General features: G+C 41.9%; 11 non-coding genes across 11 annotated transcripts; all 11 read left to right on the top strand.

Annotated features, from left to right (window-relative positions):
- Positions 1-2,066: 2,066 nt before the first annotated feature.
- Positions 2,067-2,139, top strand: TRNAR-CCG (transfer RNA arginine (anticodon CCG)). Its single transcript has one exon. It is a non-coding gene; the product is annotated as a tRNA-Arg (tRNA).
- A 1,129-nt stretch (positions 2,140-3,268) lies between these two features.
- Positions 3,269-3,341, top strand: TRNAR-CCG (transfer RNA arginine (anticodon CCG)). The gene has a single exon. It is a non-coding gene; the product is annotated as a tRNA-Arg (tRNA).
- Positions 3,342-4,470: 1,129 nt separating this feature from the next.
- Positions 4,471-4,543, top strand: TRNAR-CCG (transfer RNA arginine (anticodon CCG)). Its single transcript has one exon. It is a non-coding gene; the product is annotated as a tRNA-Arg (tRNA).
- Positions 4,544-5,672: 1,129 nt separating this feature from the next.
- TRNAR-CCG (transfer RNA arginine (anticodon CCG)) lies at positions 5,673-5,745 on the top strand. The gene has a single exon. It is a non-coding gene; the product is annotated as a tRNA-Arg (tRNA).
- A 1,129-nt stretch (positions 5,746-6,874) lies between these two features.
- On the top strand, positions 6,875-6,947 carry TRNAR-CCG (transfer RNA arginine (anticodon CCG)). The gene has a single exon. It is a non-coding gene; the product is annotated as a tRNA-Arg (tRNA).
- A 1,129-nt stretch (positions 6,948-8,076) lies between these two features.
- Positions 8,077-8,149, top strand: TRNAR-CCG (transfer RNA arginine (anticodon CCG)). The gene has a single exon. It is a non-coding gene; the product is annotated as a tRNA-Arg (tRNA).
- A 1,129-nt stretch (positions 8,150-9,278) lies between these two features.
- On the top strand, positions 9,279-9,351 carry TRNAR-CCG (transfer RNA arginine (anticodon CCG)). Its single transcript has one exon. It is a non-coding gene; the product is annotated as a tRNA-Arg (tRNA).
- A 1,130-nt stretch (positions 9,352-10,481) lies between these two features.
- On the top strand, positions 10,482-10,554 carry TRNAR-CCG (transfer RNA arginine (anticodon CCG)). Its single transcript has one exon. It is a non-coding gene; the product is annotated as a tRNA-Arg (tRNA).
- A 1,129-nt stretch (positions 10,555-11,683) lies between these two features.
- TRNAR-CCG (transfer RNA arginine (anticodon CCG)) lies at positions 11,684-11,756 on the top strand. The gene has a single exon. It is a non-coding gene; the product is annotated as a tRNA-Arg (tRNA).
- A 1,129-nt stretch (positions 11,757-12,885) lies between these two features.
- TRNAR-CCG (transfer RNA arginine (anticodon CCG)) lies at positions 12,886-12,958 on the top strand. Its single transcript has one exon. It is a non-coding gene; the product is annotated as a tRNA-Arg (tRNA).
- Positions 12,959-14,089: 1,131 nt separating this feature from the next.
- Positions 14,090-14,162, top strand: TRNAR-CCG (transfer RNA arginine (anticodon CCG)). The gene has a single exon. It is a non-coding gene; the product is annotated as a tRNA-Arg (tRNA).
- The last annotated feature ends 10,523 nt before the right edge of the window (positions 14,163-24,685 follow it).

The raw sequence follows: 24,685 nt of genomic DNA, 5'->3' as shown, positions 1-24,685 counted from the left end.
AGAAGTGGAGAATCATTGCCACCGTCTACGGTGTCCCATGCCGAGCAGCTACACTATTACATATTCTGCGCAAAAAATAATATTCTATGTAAGTATATTCTTCCCCTCACTTCCTGCAATGTTCTGGGACACGTCACAGGTCCCAGAAGATTGCCCAGCCATTCACAGCTCATATTCGAGCCCAGCTGTAGATTACATTGTAGAGGATTTACAGAGTTGTTACTGTTCCCAATCTCACCAAAGACAGCTACACTGGGGAAAACAGCTACATTGGGTTACCAGATGTGTCATGACTGTAGGCTCCAGGTCAGTGTTTCTCAACCATTTACAGTCAAGGCACTCTTTAAAAAATGGACAATCTTAAGGCTTCAGCTTCTAAAATCTAAAAAACTATTCTTATATTTTACATTATGTGACAGTATCATCGACACACGTAAGACACCCATCATCAGGGGTGATTTAGTCTTCCAAAGCAAACACACTTTTGCACACTAGTACTGATTAGTATGCCAATGTTTCTCCTGTCCCTTAGTTTTCTTCATCACTCAGCTAATGTGACCCCAGTGTTGACAGAAAGGGGCAGGGGAGGTTTAACACTAATGACATCACTGGTTGTTAGGGTCAACACTAATGACATCACTGGTTGTTAGGACGCAGGTGGCTGGAAGGTTGAAATGGTTACATTTATAAATACATAGTCGATAAGGCTGAGAAAGGACATTAGTCCATCCAGTTCAACACAATAAAAACCTGTGGCTTTGTGTAACTAAAAGGCAGGCTTGATCCACCTTCTGGTTTGTATACATTTTTGCCTATTTTTAGGCTTTTTGCCAAGGCACCCCTGAAGAAACCTCAAAGTACCCTGGTTGAAAAGCCTGCTATAGGACATTGTGATGATGTGAATACATCTCCACTAATTCTGATGCAAATGAACCGGAGAACATGAGGAAGACAGTCCAAGACATCTACTAATTTTGAGTTAAGCAGATTGGCCCAGTGGCCTAATGGATAAGGCGTCAGCTTGGCCAGCTTGGTCCTCTGAATCTATGCATTTGCCATACCTATGAGATCCTTGTAGAAGTGGAGAATCATTGCCACCGTCTACGGTGTCCCATGCCGAGCAGCTACACTATTACATATTCTGCGCAAAAAATAATATTCTATGTAAGTATATTCTTCCCCTCACTTCCTGCAATGTTCTGGGACACGTCACAGGTCCCAGAAGATTGCCCAGCCATTCACAGCTCATATTCGAGCCCAGCTGTAGATTACATTGTAGAGGATTTACAGAGTTGTTACTGTTCCCAATCTCACCAAAGACAGCTACACTGGGGAAAACAGCTACATTGGGTTACCAGATGTGTCATGACTGTAGGCTCCAGGTCAGTGTTTCTCAACCATTTGCAGTCAAGGCACTCTTTAAAAAATGGACAATCTTAAGGCTTTAGCTTCTAAAATCTAAAAAACTATTCTTATATTTTACATTATGTGACAGTATCATCGACACACGTAAGACACCCATCATCAGGGGTGATTTAGTCTTCCAAAGCAAACACACTTTTGCACACTAGTACTGATTAGTATGCCAATGTTTCTCCTGTCCCTTAGTTTTCTTCATCACTCAGCTAATGTGACCCCAGTGTTGACAGAAAGGGGCAGGGGAGGTTTAACACTAATGACATCACTGGTTGTTAGGGTCAACACTAATGACATCACTGGTTGTTAGGACGCAGGTGGCTGGAAGGTTGAAATGGTTACATTTATAAATACATAGTCGATAAGGCTGAGAAAGGACATTAGTCCATCCAGTTCAACACAATAAAAACCTGTGGCTTTGTGTAACTAAAAGGCAGGCTTGATCCACCTTCTGGTTTGTATACATTTTTGCCTATTTTTAGGCTTTTTGCCAAGGCACCCCTGAAGAAACCTCAAAGTACCCTGGTTGAAAAGCCTGCTATAGGACATTGTGATGATGTGAATACATCTCCACTAATTCTGATGCAAATGAACCGGAGAACATGAGGAAGACAGTCCAAGACATCTACTAATTTTGAGTTAAGCAGATTGGCCCAGTGGCCTAATGGATAAGGCGTCAGCCTCCGTAGCTGAAGATTGTGGGTTCAAGTCCCATCTGGGTCGGTGTTTATGGTTCTCTGTTGCAACAATGGCATCCTTCTATCCTCAATGTGAATTCCAGATATGGATCTAATCGTATAGTCACATTGCTCCAGCTTGGTCCTCTGAATCTATGCATTTGCCATACCTATGAGATCCTTGTAGAAGTGGAGAATCATTGCCACCGTCTACGGTGTCCCATGCCGAGCAGCTACACTATTACATATTCTGCGCAACAAATAATATTCTATGTAAGTATATTCTTCCCCTCACTTCCTGCAATGTTCTGGGACACGTCACTGGTCCCAGAAGATTTCCCAGCCATTCACAGCTCATATTCGAGCCCAGCTGTAGATTACATTGTAGAGGATTTACAGAGTTGTTACTGTTCCCAATCTCACCAAAGACAGCTACACTGGGGAAAACAGCTACATTGGGTTACCAGATGTGTCATGACTGTAGGCTACAGGTCAGTGTTTCTCAACCATTTGCAGTCAAGGCACTCTTTAAAAAATGGACAATCTTAAGGCTTTAGCTTCTAAAATCTAAAAAACTATTCTAATATTTTACATTATGTGACAGTATCATCGACACACGTAAGACACCCATCATCAGGGGTGATTTAGTCTTCCAAAGCAAACACACTTTTGCACACTAGTACTGATTAGTATGCCAATGTTTCTCCTGTCCCTTAGTTTTCTTCATCACTCAGCTAATGTGACCCCAGTGTTGACAGAAAGGGGCAGGGGAGGTTTAACACTAATGACATCACTGGTTGTAAGGGTCAACACTAATGACATCACTGGTTGTTAGGACGCAGGTGGCTGGAAGGTTGAAATGGTTACATTTATAAATACATAGTCAATAAGGCTGAGAAAGGACATTAGTCCATCCAGTTCAACACAATAAAAACCTGTGGCTTTGTGTAACTAAAAGGCAGGCTTGATCCACCTTCTGGTTTGTATACATTTTTGCCTATTTTTAGGCTTTTTGCCAAGGCACCCCTGAAGAAACCTCAAAGTACCCTGGTTGAAAAGCCTGCTATAGGACATTGTGATGATGTGAATACATCTCCACTAATTCTGATGCAAATGAACCGGAGAACATGAGGAAGACAGTCCAAGACATCTACTAATTTAGACTTAAGCAGATTGGCCCAGTGGCCTAATGGATAAGGCGTCAGCCTCCGGAGCTGACGATTGTGGGTTCAAGTCCCATCTGGGTTGGTGTTTATGGTTCTCTGTTGCAACAATGGCATCCTTCTATCCTCAATGTGATTTGCAGATATGGATCTAATCGTATAGTCACATTGCTCCAGCTTGGTCCTCTGAATCTATGCATTTGCCATACCTATGAGATCCTTGTAGAAGTGGAGAATCATTGCCACCGTCTACGGTGTCCCATGCCGAGCAGCTACACTATTACATATTCTGCGCAAAAAATAATATTCTATGTAAGTATATTCTTCCCCTCACTTCCTGCAATGTTCTGGGACACGTCACAGGTCCCAGAAGATTGCCCAGCCATTCACAGCTCATATTCGAGCCCAGCTGTAGATTACATTGTAGAGGATTTACAGAGTTGTTACTGTTCCCAATCTCACCAAAGACAGCTACACTGGGGAAAACAGCTACATTGGGTTACCAGATGTGTCATGAATGTAGGCTCCAGGTCAGTGTTTCTCAACCATTTACAGTCAAGGCACTCTTTAAAAAATGGACAATCTTAAGGCTTCAGCTTCTAAAATCTAAAAAACTATTCTTATATTTTACATTATGTGACAGTATCATCGACACACGTAAGACACCCATCATCAGGGGTGATTTAGTCTTCCAAAGCAAACACACTTTTGCACACTAGTACTGATTAGTATGCCAATGTTTCTCCTGTCCCTTAGTTTTCTTCATCACTCAGCTAATGTGACCCCAGTGTTGACAGAAAGGGGCAGGGGAGGTTTAACACTAATGACATCACTGGTTGTTAGGGTCAACACTAATGACATCACTGGTTGTTAGGACGCAGGTGGCTGGAAGGTTGAAATGGTTACATTTATAAATACATAGTCGATAAGGCTGAGAAAGGACATTAGTCCATCCAGTTCAACACAATAAAAACCTGTGGCTTTGTGTAACTAAAAGGCAGGCTTGATCCACCTTCTGGTTTGTATACATTTTTGCCTATTTTTAGGCTTTTTGCCAAGGCACCCCTGAAGAAACCTCAAAGTACCCTGGTTGAAAAGCCTGCTATAGGACATTGTGATGATGTGAATACATCTCCACTAATTCTGATGCAAATGAACCGGAGAACATGAGGAAGACAGTCCAAGATATCTACTAATTTAGAATTAAACAGATTGGCCCAGTGGCCTAATGGATAAGGCGTCAGCCTCCGGAGTTGAAGATTGTGGGTTCAAGTCCCACCTGGGTTGGTGTTTATGGTTCTCTATTGCAACAATGACATCCTTCTATTCTCAATGTGAATTGCAGATATGGATCTAATTGTATAGTCACATTGCTCCAGCTTGGTCCTCTGAATCTATGCATTTGCCATACCTATGAGATCCTTGTAGAAGTGGAGAATCATTGCCACCGTCTACGGTGTCCCATGCCGAGCAGCTACACTATTACATATTCTGCGCAAAAAATAATATTCTATGTAAGTATATTCTTCCCCTCACTTCCTGCAATGTTCTGGGACACGTCACAGGTCCCAGAAGATTGCCCAGCCATTCACAGCTCATATTCGAGCCCAGCTGTAGATTACATTGTAGAGGATTTACAGAGTTGTTACTGTTCCCAATCTCACCAAAGACAGCTACACTGGGGAAAACAGCTACATTGGGTTACCAGATGTGTCATGACTGTAGGCTCCAGGTCAGTGTTTCTCAACCATTTACAGTCAAGGCACTCTTTAAAAAATGGACAATCTTAAGGCTTCAGCTTCTAAAATCTAAAAAACTATTCTTATATTTTACATTATGTGACAGTATCATCGACACACGTAAGACACCCATCATCAGGGGTGATTTAGTCTTCCAAAGCAAACACACTTTTGCACACTAGTACTGATTAGTATGCCAATGTTTCTCCTGTCCCTTAGTTTTCTTCATCACTCAGCTAATGTGACCCCAGTGTTGACAGAAAGGGGCAGGGGAGGTTTAACACTAATGACATCACTGGTTGTTAGGGTCAACACTAATGACATCACTGGTTGTTAGGACGCAGGTGGCTGGAAGGTTGAAATGGTTACATTTATAAATACATAGTCGATAAGGCTGAGAAAGGACATTAGTCCATCCAGTTCAACACAATAAAAACCTGTGGCTTTGTGTAACTAAAAGGCAGGCTTGATCCACCTTCTGGTTTGTATACATTTTTGCCTATTTTTAGGCTTTTTGCCAAGGCACCCCTGAAGAAACCTCAAAGTACCCTGGTTGAAAAGCCTGCTATAGGACATTGTGATGATGTGAATACATCTCCACTAATTCTGATGCAAATGAACCGGAGAACATGAGGAAGACAGTCCAAGACATCTACTAATTTAGACTTAAACAGATTGGCCCAGTGGCCTAATGGATAAGGCGTCAGCCTCCGGAGCTGAAGATTGTGGGTTCAAGTCCCATCTGGGTTGGTGTTTATGGTTCTCTGTTGCAACAATGGCATCCTTCTATCCTCAATGTGATTTGCAGATATGGATCTAATCGTATAGTCACATTGCTCCAGCTTGGTCCTCTGAATCTATGCATTTGCCATACCTATGAGATCCTTGTAGAAGTGGAGAATCATTGCCACCGTCTACGGTGTCCCATGCCGAGCAGCTACACTATTACATATTCTGCGCAAAAAATAATATTCTATGTAAGTATATTCTTCCCCTCACTTCCTGCAATGTTCTGGGACACGTCACAGGTCCCAGAAGATTGCCCAGCCATTCACAGCTCATATTCGAGCCCAGCTGTAGATTACATTGTAGAGGATTTACAGAGTTGTTACTGTTCCCAATCTCACCAAAGACAGCTACACTGGGGAAAACAGCTACATTGGGTTACCAGATGTGTCATGACTGTAGGCTCCAGGTCAGTGTTTCTCAACCATTTGCAGTCAAGGCACTCTTTAAAAAATGGACAATCTTAAGGCTTTAGCTTCTAAAATCTAAAAAACTATTCTTATATTTTACATTATGTGACAGTATCATCGACACACGTAAGACACCCATCATCAGGGGTGATTTAGTCTTCCAAAGCAAACACACTTTTGCACACTAGTACTGATTAGTATGCCAATGTTTCTCCTGTCCCTTAGTTTTCTTCATCACTCAGCTAATGTGACCCCAGTGTTGACAGAAAGGGGCAGGGGAGGTTTAACACTAATGACATCACTGGTTGTTAGGGTCAACACTAATGACATCACTGGTTGTTAGGACGCAGGTGGCTGGAAGGTTGAAATGGTTACATTTATAAATACATAGTCGATAAGGCTGAGAAAGGACATTAGTCCATCCAGTTCAACACAATAAAAACCTGTGGCTTTGTGTAACTAAAAGGCAGGCTTGATCCACCTTCTGGTTTGTATACATTTTTGCCTATTTTTAGGCTTTTTGCCAAGGCACCCCTGAAGAAACCTCAAAGTACCCTGGTTGAAAAGCCTGCTATAGGACATTGTGATGATGTGAATACATCTCCACTAATTCTGATGCAAATGAACCGGAGAACATGAGGAAGACAGTCCAAGACATCTACTAATTTAGACTTAAACAGATTGGCCCAGTGGCCTAATGGATAAGGCGTCAGCCTCCGGAGCTGAAGATTGTGGGTTCAAGTCCCATCTGGGTTGGTGTTTATGGTTCTCTGTTGCAACAATGGCATCCTTCTATCCTCAATGTGATTTGCAGATATGGATCTAATCGTATAGTCACATTGCTCCAGCTTGGTCCTCTGAATCTATGCATTTGCCATACCTATGAGATCCTTGTAGAAGTGGAGAATCATTGCCACCGTCTACGGTGTCCCATGCCGAGCAGCTACACTATTACATATTCTGCGCAAAAAATAATATTCTATGTAAGTATATTCTTCCCCTCACTTCCTGCAATGTTCTGGGACACGTCACAGGTCCCAGAAGATTGCCCAGCCATTCACAGCTCATATTCGAGCCCAGCTGTAGATTACATTGTAGAGGATTTACAGAGTTGTTACTGTTCCCAATCTCACCAAAGACAGCTACACTGGGGAAAACAGCTACATTGGGTTACCAGATGTGTCATGACTGTAGGCTCCAGGTCAGTGTTTCTCAACCATTTGCAGTCAAGGCACTCTTTAAAAAATGGACAATCTTAAGGCTTTAGCTTCTAAAATCTAAAAAACTATTCTTATATTTTACATTATGTGACAGTATCATCGACACACGTAAGACACCCATCATCAGGGGTGATTTAGTCTTCCAAAGCAAACACACTTTTGCACACTAGTACTGATTAGTATGCCAATGTTTCTCCTGTCCCTTAGTTTTCTTCATCACTCAGCTAATGTGACCCCAGTGTTGACAGAAAGGGGCAGGGGAGGTTTAACACTAATGACATCACTGGTTGTTAGGGTCAACACTAATGACATCACTGGTTGTTAGGACGCAGGTGGCTGGAAGGTTGAAATGGTTACATTTATAAATACATAGTCGATAAGGCTGAGAAAGGACATTAGTCCATCCAGTTCAACACAATAAAAACCTGTGGCTTTGTGTAACTAAAAGGCAGGCTTGATCCACCTTCTGGTTTGTATACATTTTTGCCTATTTTTAGGCTTTTTGCCAAGGCACCCCTGAAGAAACCTCAAAGTACCCTGGTTGAAAAGCCTGCTATAGGACATTGTGATGATGTGAATACATCTCCACTAATTCTGATGCAAATGAACCGGAGAACATGAGGAAGACAGTCCAAGACATCTACTAATTTTGAGTTAAGCAGATTGGCCCAGTGGCCTAATGGATAAGGCGTCAGCCTCCGTAGCTGAAGATTGTGGGTTCAAGTCCCATCTGGGTCGGTGTTTATGGTTCTCTGTTGCAACAATGGCATCCTTCTATCCTCAATGTGAATTCCAGATATGGATCTAATCGTATAGTCACATTGCTCCAGCTTGGTCCTCTGAATCTATGCATTTGCAATACCTATGAGATCCTTGTAGAAGTGGAGAATCATTGCCACCGTCTACGGTGTCCCATGCCGAGCAGCTACACTATTACATATTCTGCGCAACAAATAATATTCTATGTAAGTATATTCTTCCCCTCACTTCCTGCAATGTTCTGGGACACGTCACTGGTCCCAGAAGATTTCCCAGCCATTCACAGCTCATATTCGAGCCCAGCTGTAGATTACATTGTAGAGGATTTACAGAGTTGTTACTGTTCCCAATCTCACCAAAGACAGCTACACTGGGGAAAACAGCTACATTGGGTTACCAGATGTGTCATGACTGTAGGCTACAGGTCAGTGTTTCTCAACCATTTGCAGTCAAGGCACTCTTTAAAAAATGGACAATCTTAAGGCTTTAGCTTCTAAAATCTAAAAAACTATTCTAATATTTTACATTATGTGACAGTATCATCGACACACGTAAGACACCCATCATCAGGGGTGATTTAGTCTTCCAAAGCAAACACACTTTTGCACACTAGTACTGATTAGTATGCCAATGTTTCTCCTGTCCCTTAGTTTTCTTCATCACTCAGCTAATGTGACCCCAGTGTTGACAGAAAGGGGCAGGGGAGGTTTAACACTAATGACATCACTGGTTGTAAGGGTCAACACTAATGACATCACTGGTTGTTAGGACGCAGGTGGCTGGAAGGTTGAAATGGTTACATTTATAAATACATAGTCAATAAGGCTGAGAAAGGACATTAGTCCATCCAGTTCAACACAATAAAAACCTGTGGCTTTGTGTAACTAAAAGGCAGGCTTGATCCACCTTCTGGTTTGTATACATTTTTGCCTATTTTTAGGCTTTTTGCCAAGGCACCCCTGAAGAAACCTCAAAGTACCCTGGTTGAAAAGCCTGCTATAGGACATTGTGATGATGTGAATACATCTCCACTAATTCTGATGCAAATGAACCGGAGAACATGAGGAAGACAGTCCAAGACATCTACTAATTTAGACTTAAGCAGATTGGCCCAGTGGCCTAATGGATAAGGCGTCAGCCTCCGGAGCTGACGATTGTGGGTTCAAGTCCCATCTGGGTTGGTGTTTATGGTTCTCTGATGCAACAATGGCATCCTTCTATCCTCAATGTGATTTGCAGATATGGATCTGATCGTATAGTCACATTACTCCAGCTTGGTCCTCTGAATCTATGCATTTGCCATACCTATGAGATCCTTGTAGAAGTGGAGAATCATTGCCACCGTCTACGGTGTCCCATGCCGAGCAGCTACACTATTACATATTCTGCGCAACAAATAATAGTCTATGTAAGTATATTCTTCCCCTCCCTTCCTGCAATGTTCTGGGACACGTCACAGGTCCCAGAAGATTGCCCAGCCATTCACAGCTCATATTCGAGCCCAGCTGTAGATTACATTGTAGAGGATTTACAGAGTTGTTACTGTTCCCAATCTCACCAAAGACAGCTACACTGGGGAAAACAGCTACATTGGGTTACCAGATGTGTCATGACTGTAGGCTCCAGGTCAGTGTTTCTCAACCATTTGCAGTCAAGGCACTCTTTAAGAAATGGACAATCTTAAGGCTTTAGCTTCTAATATCTAAAAAACTATTCTTATATTTTACATTATGTGACAGTATCATCGACACACGTAAGACACCCATCATCAGGGGTGATTTAGTCTTCCAAAGCAAACACACTTTTGCACACTAGTACTGATTAGTATGCCAATGTTTCTCCTGTCCCTTAGTTTCTCTTCATCACTCAGCTAATGTGACCCCAGTGTTGACAGAAAGGGGCAGGGGAGGTTTAACACTAATGACATCACTGGTTGTTAGGGTCAACACTAATGACATCACTGGTTTTTAGGACGCAGGTGGCTGGAAGGTTGAAATGGTTACATTTATAAATACATAGTCGATAAGGCTGAGAAAGGACATTAGTCCATCCAGTTCAACACAATAAAAACCTGTGGCTTTGTGTAACTAAAAGGCAGGCTTGATCCACCTTCTGGTTTGTATACATTTTTGCCTATTTTTAGGCTTTTTGCCAAGGCACCCCTGAAGAAACCTCAAAGTACCCTGGTTGAAAAGCCTGCTATAGGACATTGTGATGATGTGAATACATCTCCACTAATTCTGATGCAAATGAACCGGAGAACATGAGGAAGACAGTCCAAGACATCTACTAATTTAGAATTAAACAGATTGGCCCAGTGGCCTAATGGATAAGGCGTCAGTCTCCGGAGCTGAAGATTGTGGGTTCAAGTCCCATCTGGGTCGGTGTTTATGGTTCTCTGTTGCAACAATGGCATCCTTCTATCCTCAATGTGATTTGCAGATATGGATCTAATCGTATAGTCACATTGCTCCAGCTTGGTCCTCTGAATCTATGCATTTGCCATACCTATGAGATCCTTGTAGAAGTGGAGAATCATTGCCACCGTCTACGGTGTCCCATGCCGAGCAGCTACACTATTACATATTCTGCGCAAAAAATAATATTCTATGTAAGTATATTCTTCCCCTCACTTCCTGCAACGTTCTGGGACACGTCACAGGTCCCAGAAGATTGCCCAGCCATTCACAGCTCATATTCGAGCCCAGCTGTAGATTACATTGTAGAGGATTTACAGAGTTGTTACTGTTCCCAATCTCACCAAAGACAGCTACACTGGGGAAAACAGCTACATTGGGTTACCAGATGTGTCATGACTGTAGGCTCCAGGTCAGTGTTTCTCAACCATTTACAGTCAAGGCACTCTTTAAAAAATGGACAATCTTAAGGCTTCAGCTTCTAAAATCTAAAAAACTATTCTTATATTTTACATTATGTGACAGTATCATCGACACACGTAAGACACCCATCATCAGGGGTGATTTAGTCTTCCAAAGCAAACACACTTTTGCACACTAGTACTGATTAGTATGCCAATGTTTCTCCTGTCCCTTAGTTTTCTTCATCACTCAGCTAATGTGACCCCAGTGTTGACAGAAAGGGGCAGGGGAGGTTTAACACTAATGACATCACTGGTTGTTAGGGTCAACACTAATGACATCACTGGTTGTTAGGACGCAGGTGGCTGGAAGGTTGAAATGGTTACATTTATAAATACATAGTCGATAAGGCTGAGAAAGGACATTAGTCCATCCAGTTCAACACAATAAAAACCTGTGGCTTTGTGTAACTAAAAGGCAGGCTTGATCCACCTTCTGGTTTGTATACATTTTTGCCTATTTTTAGGCTTTTTGCCAAGGCACCCCTGAAGAAACCTCAAAGTACCCTGGTTGAAAAGCCTGCTATAGGACATTGTGATGATGTGAATACATCTCCACTAATTCTGATGCAAATGAACCGGAGAACATGAGGAAGACAGTCCAAGACATCTACTAATTGAGTCTTAAACAGATTGGCCCAGTGGCCTAATGGATAAGGCGTCAGCCTCCGGAGCTAAAGATTGTGGGTTCAAGTCCCATCTGGGTCGGTGTTTATGGTTCTCTGTTGCAACAATGGCATCCTTCTATCCTCAATGTGATTTGCAGATATGGATCTAATCGTATAGTCACATTGCTCCAGCTTGGTCCTCTGAATCTATGCATTTGCCATACCTATGAGATCCTTGTAGAAGTGGAGAATCATTGCCACCGTCTACGGTGTCCCATGCCGAGCAGCTACACTATTACACATTCTGCGCAAAAAATAATATTCTATGTAAGTATATTCTTCCCCTCACTTCCTGCAATGTTCTGGGACACGTCACAGGTCCCAGAAGATTGCCCAGCCATTCACAGCTCATATTCGAGCCCAGCTGTAGATTACATTGTAGAGGATTTACAGAGTTGTTACTGTTCCCAATCTCACCAAAGACAGCTACACTGGGGAAAACAGCTACATTGGGTTACCAGATGTGTCATGACTGTAGGCTCCAGGTCAGTGTTTCTCAACCATTTGCAGTCAAGGCACTCTTTAAAAAATGGACAATCTTAAGGCTTTAGCTTCTAAAATCTAAAAAACTATTCTTATATTTTACATTATGTGACAGTATCATCGACACACGTAAGACACCCATCATCAGGGGTGATTTAGTCTTCCAAAGCAAACACACTTTTGCACACTAGTACTGATTAGTATGCCAATGTTTCTCCTGTCCCTTAGTTTTCTTCATCACTCAGCTAATGTGACCCCAGTGTTGACAGAAAGGGGCAGGGGAGGTTTAACACTAATGACATCACTGGTTGTTAGGGTCAACACTAATGACATCACTGGTTGTTAGGACGCAGGTGGCTGGAAGGTTGAAATGGTTACATTTATAAATACATAGTCGATAAGGCTGAGAAAGGACATTAGTCCATCCAGTTCAACACAATAAAAACCTGTGGCTTTGTGTAACTAAAAGGCAGGCTTGATCCACCTTCTGGTTTGTATACATTTTTGCCTATTTTTAGGCTTTTTGCCAAGGCACCCCTGAAGAAACCTCAAAGTACCCTGGTTGAAAAGCCTGCTATAGGACATTGTGATGATGTGAATACATCTCCACTAATTCTGATGCAAATGAACCGGAGAACATGAGGAAGACAGTCCAAGATATCTACTAATTTAGAATTAAACAGATTGGCCCAGTGGCCTAATGGATAAGGCGTCAGCCTCCGGAGTTGAAGATTGTGGGTTCAAGTCCCACCTGGGTTGGTGTTTATGGTTCTCTATTGCAACAATGACATCCTTCTATTCTCAATGTGAATTGCAGATATGGATCTAATTGTATAGTCACATTGCTCCAGCTTGGTCCTCTGAATCTATGCATTTGCCATACCTATGAGATCCTTGTAGAAGTGGAGAATCATTGCCACCGTCTACGGTGTCCCATGCCGAGCAGCTACACTATTACATATTCTGCGCAAAAAATAATATTCTATGTAAACATATTCTTCCCCTCACTTCCTGCAATGTTCTGGGACACGTCACAGGTCCCAGAAGATTGCCCAGCCATTCACAGCTCATATTCGAGCCCAGCTGTAGATTACATTGTAGAGGATTTACAGAGTTGTTACGTTTCCCAATCTCACCAAAGACAGCTACACTGGGGAAAACAGCTACATTGGGTTACCAGATGTGTCATGACTGTAGGCTCCAGGTCAGTGTTTCTCAACCATTTGCAGTCAAGGCACTCTTTAAAAAAATGGACAATCTTAAGGCTTTAGCTTCTAAAATCTAAAAAACTATTCTTATATTTTACATTATGTGACAGTATCATCGACACACGTAAGACACCCATCATCAGGGGTGATTTAGTCTTCCAAAGCAAACACACTTTTGCACACTAGTACTGATTAGTATGCCAATGTTTCTCCTGTCCCTTAGTTTCTCTTCATCACTCAGCTAATGTGACCCCAGTGTTGACAGAAAGGGGCTGGGGAGGTTTAACACTAATGACATCACTGGTTGTTAGGGTCAACACTAATGACATCACTGGTTGTTAGGACGCAGGTGGCTGGAAGGTTGAAATGATTACATTCATAAATACATAGTCGATAAGGCTGAGAAAAGACATTAGTCCATCCAGTTCAACACAATAAAAACCTGTGGCTTTGTGTAACTAAAAGGCAGGCTTGATCCACCTTCTGGTTTGTATACATTTTTGCCTATTTTTAGGCTTTTTGCCAAGGCACCCCTGAAGAAACCTCAAAGTACCGTGGTTGAAAAGCCTGCTATAGGACATTGTGATGATGTGAATACATCTCCACTAATTCTGATGCAAATGAACCGGAGAACATGAGGAAGACAGTCCAAGACATCTACTAATTTAGAATTAAACAGATTGGCCCAGTGGCCTAATGGATAAGGCGTCAGCCTCCGGAGCTGACGATTGTGGGTTCAAGTCCCATCTGGGTTGGTGTTTATGGTTCTCTATTGCAACAAAGACATCATTCTATTCTCAATGTGAATTGCAGATATGGATCTAATCGTATAGTCACATTGCTCCAGCTTGGTCCTCTGAATCTATGCATTTGCCGTACCTATGAGATCCTTGTAGAAGTGGAGAATCATTGCCACCGTCTACGGTGTCCCATGCCGAGCAGCTACACTATTACATATTCTGCGCAAAAAGTAATATTCTATGTAAGTATATTCTTCCCCTCACTTCCTGCAATGTTCTGGGACACGTCACAGGTCCCAGAAGATTGCCCAGCCATTCACAGCTCATATTCGAGCCCAGCTGTAGATTACATTGTAGAGGATTTACAGAGTTGTTACTGTTCCCAATCTCACCAAAGACAGCTACACTGGGGAAAACAGCTACATTGGGTTACCAGATGTGTCATGACTGTAGGCTCCAGGTCAGTGTTTCTCAACCATTTGCAGTCAAGGCACTCTTTAAAAAATGGGCAATCTTAAGGCTTTAGCTTCTAAAATCTAAAAAACTATTCTAATATTTTACATTATGTGACAGTATCATCGACACACGTAAGACACCCATCATCAGGGGTGATTTAGTCTTCCAAAGCAAACACACTTTTGCACACTAGTACTGATTAGTATGCCAATGTTTCTCCTGTCCCTTAGTTTCTCTTCATCACTCAGCTAATGTGACCCCAGTGTTGACAGAAAGGGGCAGGGGAGGTTTAACACTAATGACATCACTGGTTGTTAGGGTCAACACTAATGACATCACTGGTTGTTAGGGTCAACACTAATGACATCACTGGTTGTTAGGACGCAGGTGGCTGGAAGGTTGAAATGGTTACATTTATAAATACATAGTCGATAAGGCTGAGAAAGGACATTAGTCCATCCAGTTCAACACAATAAAAACCTGTGGCTTTGTGTAACTAAAAGGCAGGCTTGATCCACCTTCTGGTTTGTATACATTTTTGCCTATTTTTAGGCTTTTTGCCAAGGCACCCCTGAAGAAACCTCAAAGTACCCTGGTTGAAAAGCCTGCTATAGGACATTGTGATGATGTGAATACATCTCCACTAATTCTGATGCAAATGAACCGGAGAACATGAGGAAGACAGTCCAAGACATCTACTAATTTAGGCTTAAACAGATTGGCCCAGAGGCCTAATGGATAAGGCGTCAGCCTCCGGATCTGAAGATTGTGGGTTCAAGTCCCATCTGGGTCGGTGTTTATGGTTCTCTGTTGCAACAATAGCATCCTTCTATCCTCAATGTGAATTCCAGATATGGATCTAATCATACAGTCACATTGCTCCAGCTTGGTCCTCTGAATCTATGCATTTGCCATACCTATGAGATCCTTGTAGAAGTGGAGAATCATTGCCACCGTCTCCGGTGTCCCATGCCGAGCAGCTACACTATTACATATTCTGCGCCACAAATAATATTCTATGTAAGTATATTCTTCCCCTCACTTCCTGCAATGTTCTGGGACACGTCACTGGTCCCAGAAGATTTCCCAGCCATTCACAGCTCATATTCGAGCCCAGCTGTAGATTACATTGTAGAGGATTTACAGAGTTGTTACTGTTCCCAATCTCACCAAAGACAGCTACACTGGGGAAAACAGCTACATTGGGTTACCAGATGTGTCATGACTGTAGGCTACAGGTCAGTGTTTCTCAACCATTTGCAGTCAAGGCACTCTTTAAAAAATGGACAATCTTAAGGCTTTAGCTTCTAAAATCTAAAAAACTATTCTAATATTTTACATTATGTGACAGTATCATCGACACACGTAAGACACCCATCATCAGGGGTGATTTAGTCTTCCAAAGCAAACACACTTTTGCACACTAGTACTGATTAGTATGCCAATGTTTCTCCTGTCCCTTAGTTTCTCTTCGTCACTCAGCTAATGGGACCCCAGTGTTGACAGAAAGGGGCAGGGGAGGTTTAACACTAATGACATCACTGGTTGTTAGGGTCAACACTAATGACATCACTGGTTGTTAGGACGCAGGTGGCTGGAAGGTTGAAATGGTTACATTTATAAATACATAGTCGATAAAGCTGAAAAAAGACATTTGGTAAATCTGAAGGAAAACAAATCAGCAGAAAATCTGATAGTGTGTATGGGGCATACAACTACAGGTACTTGATTTACTAAAACTGGAGCTTGCAAAATCTGGTGCAGCTCTGCACAGAAACTAATCAGCTTCCATTTTTTTTTTTGTCAAAGCTTAATTGAACAAGCTGGAGTTAGAAGCGGATTGGCTACCATGACCAGCGGCACCAGATTTTGCACTCTCCAGTTTTAGTAAATCAACCCCAACGCTTTGAATTCCCTCTCATGGAATGACACGGAATTCTCATTGTTGTGCCTGATAATATTAGTCTAGAGGTTTCCCTAATGACCCTTGCAAGTTCCATCTATGGGGTCTCTCCCACCACCCCCTATTCATTTCCACGCTTGGCTGAGGCTCCAAGAGGCTCATTACCATAAAGACCCAAATTAGCAGCATCCATGAAATTGGGAAAAATACAAAGCGAGCAAACCATTATGATAATGCAAATGTAGATAATTACTCCATTTCATTCAGTGCTCACTGTAAATAGCTCTATATGAGCATAACATTAAACAATAGACTCCGAGTTAAAGTCAATGTATACTCAAACACTAAAATCGTTTATAGGCTTTACCATGGTTGGAATTGAAAAAGTCATTTTAAATATTTATAAAATCTTCTGCTTTTATTGAAATAATGGTTGCAATGAAAGTCTTTATTTATGCACTTCCTGTTATAGTGTGACAACGCTTTCCCCCAATTGTTCTCTTATGCTGTCACATGGGTTTAGAAGTGGCTATTTTAACACACATTAGGCTAGCATAGTCTACTGTTGTCACCATCAGGAAACCCATCCTGAGAAAAGCCACGGAGCCATCACCAAAGTGCATGTAGGTAGGAAGCGGCTGCAAATAGGCTACAGGAGATTAGCGTCACTTAAATGCTAAAAAAAAAAAAAAAAAAAATGGAGGTTGCTGGTAATAAAATTCTTTGGCAAACCTTGTCAATGGGCTAGGGTTCAGATCAAGAAAATTCTCTTTTCCTTGTAAAATGCCCAACAAAAATAACTAATAGGCATTTTTGTTTCAAATGCCACATTTGCATTGTCATACCTCCATAGATCCAGTTTGTCTGAAGAGTATGGACACTTACTGACTTGGCACTACCCACATGCAGCTTAACACTTCAATAAGACAGTAAAGTTTAATCCAAAGAAAATTTACTTTACCTATTTGAAGTATATATAGGCTGTTTCCCCAGTCTTTTTGAAGTGTAAGAAGACAATATCTTTCCTAAGCCCTGTTTTTGTAGTGTACTAACACTGAAGAAGCAGAGGATCTACTATCTAGGACTGAATTTGAAAGGGGACACTGATGAGCACTGATAGGGGACACTGATGAGCACTGATAGGGGACACTGATGAGCACTGATTGGCAGCACTGATTACTTTATTTTATTTTATCAATTTTTTCATCATTTTCTAATTTTCAATTCTTATTTTTATTTTATTTTAGTCATCATTATTATTTTTCTTTATTTATTTTTATATAAAAGAAATTTACTATTTGGTTTTTCTTTCTTCTTCTTGCTTTTTCTTTTCTTCTTTTTTACTCAGGAGTAGTTCTGGGTAAAGAACTATTAAGGTTTCAGTTCACATGAACTTTTCCCCTGCTTGGGGACTGCAGAATTTTCTTCATATCACTTCTGCATGACACCTATAATACTTGTTGGAGTATAGACAGACTGAGGGATGTGCCTCGAACACTGGCGGAGTCAAACATATCTACATGGTCCTGTATAACTACTTGTTTTTATCAAATGGTACCTAGTGGTTATTGCCATACCTGTTAGCAGTATTGTAAGTATTTCTAAACCTTGCCTGTTAATTATTCCTTGCATTTGTGTGCCATCCCCTGCCTAGATATTATCTAACTGTGACACCTTGTTCCCTGCTATTTATCAGATTCTACAAAAACGTTGTATTTACACCCCTGAAGAAGGATATGCTTTGTTAAGCACTGAAATGCGTAGGGTGATTATTTTCAAATCAATGATACGACGTAATCAAATATAGTTTCAATACTGGTTGTATATATACCTGTTGATGTACTTTTTAAATGTATACTGTATACTATTTTGCTTTTTGTCTGTTTTACTTGTATATCATTTTAGTTTGTACGTGCCTTAAAAATCCACCCCCAGGGGACTCTTTCTCCTTTTTTATTGGCAGCACTGATGGGCAACCGTGAGCGCGAGGAGAGAAAAGCCGATAACTGGCTTGTGTTTATATCCTGGGCGATCACAGAGTGCGCTGCCCGCACCCCCCCGGTCTGATCACGGGATCATGTCCATGGATGCCCTCCCGGCATTGGAAACTCGCGCTGTAGCCATCTTTCGGCTATAGCATGGGCAGCAATCGGTTAAGTAAATTTTCGCTCTCATGCAGTACCTAAGTATAAAGAGCTATAAATTTGATTCGTATTAAACCCAAATCCAAAAATGTTATTTATTGCAGCTTACCAATTATTAGATGTGGTGGCTGCATTCGTTTTCATTTTTTCGTCTTTTTCCTTCTGTTTTCACCTGGTGATCTGGCCAGTAACACACCTCCTGTATTAGAGAAAGATTATTTATTTGCAAACTTTTACAATAGAAACGAAGGAAAACAAATTAAAAAAAAAATCTTCAATCTATTATTTTAGCTTATTTAGCAAAAAAATAACAACCCCAGTGGTGATTAACCACTTAAGCCCCGGACCATTTTGCTGGCCAAAGACCAGAGCACATTTAGCGATTCGGCACTGCGTCGCTTTAACTGACAATTGCGCGGTCGTGCGACATGGCACCCAGACAAAATTGACGTCTTTTTTTTCCACACAAATAGAGCTTTCTTTTGGTGGTATTTGATCACCTCTGTGGTTTTTATTTTTTGCGCTATAAACAAAAATAAAGCATCAATTTTGAAAAAAACGCATTATTTTTTACTTTTTGCTATAATAAATATCCCCAAAAAATATATAAAAAAACAATGTTTTTCCTCAGTTTAGGCCGATACGTATTCTTCTACATATTTTTGGTAAAAAAAAACAAAAAACGCAATAAGCGTTTATTGATTGGTTTGTGCAAAAGTTATAGCATCTACAAAATAGGGGATAGTTTTATGGCATTTTTATGATTATTATTTTTTTTTTACTAGTAATGGCGGCGATCTGCGATTTTTATTGGGACTTTTGGGACTTTTATTGTTCCCATTGCGATTTTTATTGGGACTGTGACATTATGGCGGACAATTTTGAAACATTTTTGGGACCATTGTCATTTTTACAGCGATCACTGCTATAACATTGCACTGATTACTGTAAAAATGACACTGGCAGTGAAAGGGGTTAACCAGTAGCTGGTTAGGAAGGGGTTAAGTGTGTCCTAGGTAATGATTCTAACTGTGGGGGGGAGGGGCTGTGTGTGACACATCACTGATCTATGCTCGATCACAGTCAGCTGTGATCAGTGACACTGTCACTAGGCAGAACAGGGAGATGCTTGTTCACATCAGCATTTCCCTGTTCTTCAGTTCCATGAGATGATCGTGGGTATCCCCGTGGACATCGAGTCCGTTGGACCCGCAATCCTACTCACGGAGCTCCCCGGCAGGGTTGCAAGCACGCCGCGACGCACACATGACCACACGGCAGCAAATTCAAAGGGATGTACCTGTATGCCCCTTTGCCCAGCCGTGCCATTCTGCTAATGTAAATGTACATGCGACGGTTGGCAAGTGGTTAAATACCACTAAAAGAAATTTTTATTTGTGTGAAAAAAAAAGATAAATATTTAGTTCGGTTATAGTGTTCCATGACCGCGCAATTGTCATTCAAAACGTGTGAGAGAGCTGAGTGCTGAAAATTGGCCTGGGCAGGGAGGGAGTGAAAGTGCCCGATATTGAAGTGGTTAATGACAGTATTTCAACCTACATATGAAATTGATGATCATTAGCACCTGCTTGGTATAATTGGTTAGTCATACAGCTGACTCTAAGGCCGCGTACACACGCGGGGACTGTTCGCCCAACTTTGTCCGCTGAACAGTGTTTCGGCGGACAGTCCGCTCGTGTGTGGGCTTTCAGCGGACAGTTTCAGCGAACAGTCCGCTGAACAAGGTTTTTCGGAAATTCCGAAAAACTGTCCGCTGAAACTTTGTTTCAGCGAACAGTCCCCTCGTGTGTAGGCTTGTTCGTCAAACTAAGTTCCGCGCATGCTCAGAAAGGATTTACACGCCGAAAGTTATAATGCAGTGTATAAGACGTCGTATTTTTCGTCCCGTCGTAAGTGCCGTTCACGTCATCGCGTACGGTTTCAGCAAACTGTTCGTTCATCGTGTGTGGCCATGTCCGTCCATGCTAATTTTGAGCGGACTGTTTGCCGAAACTGTTTGACGGACAAAGTTGGGCGAACAGTCCCCGCGTGTGTACGCGGCCTCATCCTAAAAAATCCCTGACTTTGTGCAAGTGTACAAATTGTGCAAGTGTAAGCCCTATCGGACCGTGTTGTCGGATAATCCGACTGTGTGTGGTATGCATCGGACTGATTCCGTCGGAATATCCGTCGGACCCAACTTTCCAACATGTTGGAAATATTTCCCGACCAACTGGTTCGATCGGACATACTCTACTGTGTAGAGAATTTTGATCGGATCAAGTGCCACGCATGCTCAGATCAAATTCCTACATCAAAGCTATTGGCTACTAGCCTGAATGTAGTCCCGTCGTAACGAAATTATGTCATCACGTTCTGAATGATCGTATTTTTCGACAACTTAGTCCGACCGTGTGTATGCAACAGTTTCGGACAAGATCCGACGGACAAAATCCGATGGGCAAAATCCGATTTGGTTGTGGAAATCTCCGACCGTGTGTACAGGGGCTAAGAACTGATGCTGGTTTGAAGCCAAAAGATAATCACACCAAATACTGATTTGATTTCGATTTTTCTTGACTTGCTTTACATTTTGTAAATTGCTAAAAATATATATTTTTGGAAGCATTCTTACTTTACAGCAATTCTTCACACCTGCCTAAAACTTTTGCACAGTACAGATTTTAAGAGTTAGTTTGGAGATTTTTCGGTTTGCCAAAGCAATCTTTCAAAGGCCTGTGAGTGGGTTTGATTTCCTAACTTCTGTCAGATTTGTTATTCTTTGGTCTTTTTTGCTTTCATGAATAAATGAGTATGATACACTTAGAAGTGGGGGGTAAAAATATATCAGCAAGGAGAAGTGTGGGCCTCCGGAGGCAGTCTTCTAGGTCACTGTATAATTACTACTTGTATCATGGAAGCTCATCTAGACCTAAATGCATTGAGAATCCAAATTCCTATTGCATTGAACTCTTACATTGTACAATCTTGTATTTTATAAAGTACAGCTATGTGCTGTAAACCCATATCAACCAATTAGAGCTGACAGCAATAAACTGATAATCCCTTTAACTACTTCAATACCGGGCACTTACACCCCCGCCCAGGCCAATTTTCAGCTTTCAGCGCTGTCGCTGTTTAAATGACAATTGCGTGGTCATGCTACACTGTACCCAAACAGAATTTTTATCATTTTGTTCTCACAAATAGAGCTTTCTTTTGGTGGTATTTGATTACCTCTGGGATTTTTATTTTTTGCTAAACAAATAAAAAAAAGACCTAAAATTTTGGAAAAAAAAGTTTTTCTTTTGTTTCTGTTAATTTTTTTTTTTTTAATTAAGCAAGTTTTCTCCTTCACTGATGGGCACTGATAAGGCAGCACTGATGAGGTGGCACTGGTGATGGGCTCTGATAGGCAGCACTGATGGGCACTGGTAGGTGGTACTGATGTACAGCACCAATGGGCATTGATAGGCGGCACTGATGGGCACTGATAGGTGACACAGAAGGGCACTGAAAGGCTGCACTGATGGATACTTACGGGTGGCACTGATAGGCGGGACTGCTGGGCACTAATACATGGCACTGATGGGCACTGATATATGGCATTGATACACATCACCGATGGCACTGGCAGGCATTGGGGATGGGCCCTGATTGGCAGCTGCCTGGGCACTGATTGGCATTTCCCTGGTGGTCTAGGGTGGCATACCTTGTGGTCCAGGGTGGTGCCAGTCCCTGGTGGTCCTGGTGGTATCCTGGTGGTCTTGGGTGGGCTGCGCTGATAAACAATCAGCACAGACCCCCCGTCAGGAGAGCAGCTGATCGGCTCTCCTCTACTTGCGTCTGTAAGGCACGCGTGGGAAAAAGCCGATAAATGGCTCTTCCTGTTTACATCGCGATCAGCCATGATTGGACATGGCTGATCACGTGGTAAAGAGCCTCCGTCATAGGCTCTTTAATGAGATCAGTGTAGTGGTGTGTCTAACTGACACACCGCACCATCGACCACCGCGATGCGCGCCCACATGGGTGAGCGAGAGCAGCCGTTCTGGGTGGACGTCATATAATGGCCTCCCAGAACGAGAGCCTTGCCGCCTAGCCATCATTGGGTAAAGCTGAATTCTGGGCAAAAAAGCACTCATTTTAAAATATTCCTCATTAGCTACAAAGAATTTTAGCTTGTACAGAGAGCAGAGCTATAGGAGGGACCCAGTAGACTCCACCCACTACAGGCTGCCTGCAGAAAAACTACAGGAGGAGGCGGAGACAAGACCAGTCACCCTGTACAAGGGGAGAGGACAGCAGTGAAGGGTCTTTATCACAGGAAGCTCCTGCATCACAGAAAACACTGTAATTTACCTAATATGTTTATTTTATGGGATTGTTACCTAAATTGGCAAAATACTGTATTATGACCATTAGATGGCGCTGACAATCCTTGGAAATAAATTAGGCAAAATACTGTGATTATTTGTGATGGCTGTGTGAATGCTGAAGACATTTGCACAGCAAATTGTTTTATAATAAGACCCCAGTATGTTTAAGCCCCCTACACACGGGCAGAATGTTGGAAGACATTTGCCAGTACAAATGTCGACATTCTGCCCGTGTGTATGTCGGTATGTCGGAAAACCAGAAGCCAACCGACTCCCTGTCAGAACACAACAGCTCAGCAAGGGAGATCACTGGACTAACCTCGCACGGTTAGTACAGCGGCTTCCAACTGGAGCTGTCAGGTTTTTTTGTGCAACCCAAAAACACTGCAGTGTGTACCCGGCTTTAGGGTGGGGGGTTTAATGAATTGTTAAGGGTTAATGGTAATAGGAAATAAAATAAAAAATACGAAACAAACAAAGAAACAAAAAAAAACTGTTATTGATTCTTTTCCATGCTGTGATCTCACAATTAATCAATACTCTGCTTAACAGCGACCAATAATTCTGACAGCAAACACAATTGGCAGCAATGTTTACAAATCATCAATCTATAGTTACTGTTCTCACTGGCATTGCAATGTATTTTATATTTCTGTAATTGATGTGATGGGTAATAAGGGAGTGTGAGACCGGCACTGTTGTTTTAAAACTGCTTTGCTAATTCCCCTAAGGGGACTGTTCATAGGAGCCATAGACAACAAGGGATCTGCGCTGGAGCATTTTGCCAACTGCTGGTGTGTATGAAGTCAGTGCAATACGTCTGGGAAGTGGTCTGTAAGCAGCTGGTCCAAACACCGTTTTTCTTTTTTAATAGGGGCTTCAAATGTCCACATAATGATTTTCAAGGCAGCTTCCCTGTAACCTTTTTTTTATATAAAGGAAGACGGAATCCAGCTGTCTTTGGTGACAGACAGTCATAGGTAAAGCAGATCCTTAATTTTCTGCTTTAAACCTGTTTAAAAAAAAAAAAGCTTTTGCTGCAATACTACCCTTTAATCTGGAGCTATCCCTTGCAGTACTTGTTCTCGGCCACAAGAGGTCAGTCTCAATCTTCCAGGTAGCATGACAGCCAGCATCATTCAACCCACTTTCATAGCACCAAACTGTCCCTGATTTTGAGGGACTGTCCTTGATTGGGAACAAAGTCCCTCTGTCCCTCTTTCCTCCTCATTTGTCCCTCATTTTGGTCTGATTTATATAGTTGTATATTAAATGCACGATATTTCTTTCAAAAAGTGTTTCCCAGTACTAAACCTTTCATCTAATTTTTAAATTGCTGCATTTGTAAATATCAGAAGCCAATATAAAGGAATAGTAGTGGTAAAAAAGCACTTGTGGGCTTAAAGCGGAGTTCCACCCCTAAAAAAACATTGTAATTACTGCGCAGCAAATAATATAATAAATTACATTTGGAGATTTTTTTTTTTTTTAAGTTACCTTTTCATGCCTGTTGCTATGCGGTCCCTTCAAATCTTCCCCTTCCTCACCTCGGCTCCTTACGTCACTTCCCTCTTCCTACTTCCCTTACTGCTTCTGGGAGATGTGTATCATCATTTTGCAGGAGTCAGTGGGCAGCGCCCAGGGTTTTGTTGCTAT

Source organism: Lithobates pipiens, unplaced genomic scaffold (genome assembly GCF_037356315.1).
Source record: "Lithobates pipiens isolate NorthernLeopardFrog02 unplaced genomic scaffold, aLitPip1_a1.2 Scaffold_23, whole genome shotgun sequence".
Lineage (NCBI taxonomy): Eukaryota > Metazoa > Chordata > Amphibia > Anura > Ranidae > Lithobates > Lithobates pipiens.
Note: the sequence above shows the minus strand (reverse complement) of the source record. Positions and strands in the feature narration are given on the sequence as shown.